Here is a 263-nt window from a genome sequence, read left to right as displayed (position 1 = left end):
TAGTGTATACAAATTTGCCTTGCTTTATGTGTTGTTGCTGTGTTGAAAGTCCCTTTTATGCAGTGACTGTATTTCTACCATTAATTTTCTGTATGTAGTATAAATTCACTTGTGCAGTCACCCATGCCTAGCACTATTTAAATTTATAACACTATCTCATTAAACATCACCCAACTGGTTTATATTGATATTCAAAGAAAGAATTACTATAGAGAAAATAGATTTGGTCATGGAAAACCCAACAAGGATTTTTTAATGTAATC

Source organism: Cherax quadricarinatus, chromosome 10, assembly GCF_038502225.1.
Source record: "Cherax quadricarinatus isolate ZL_2023a chromosome 10, ASM3850222v1, whole genome shotgun sequence".
NCBI lineage: Eukaryota > Metazoa > Arthropoda > Malacostraca > Decapoda > Parastacidae > Cherax > Cherax quadricarinatus.
The sequence above is the reverse complement of the archived record's forward strand: the minus strand, read 5'-3'. Positions refer to the sequence as shown.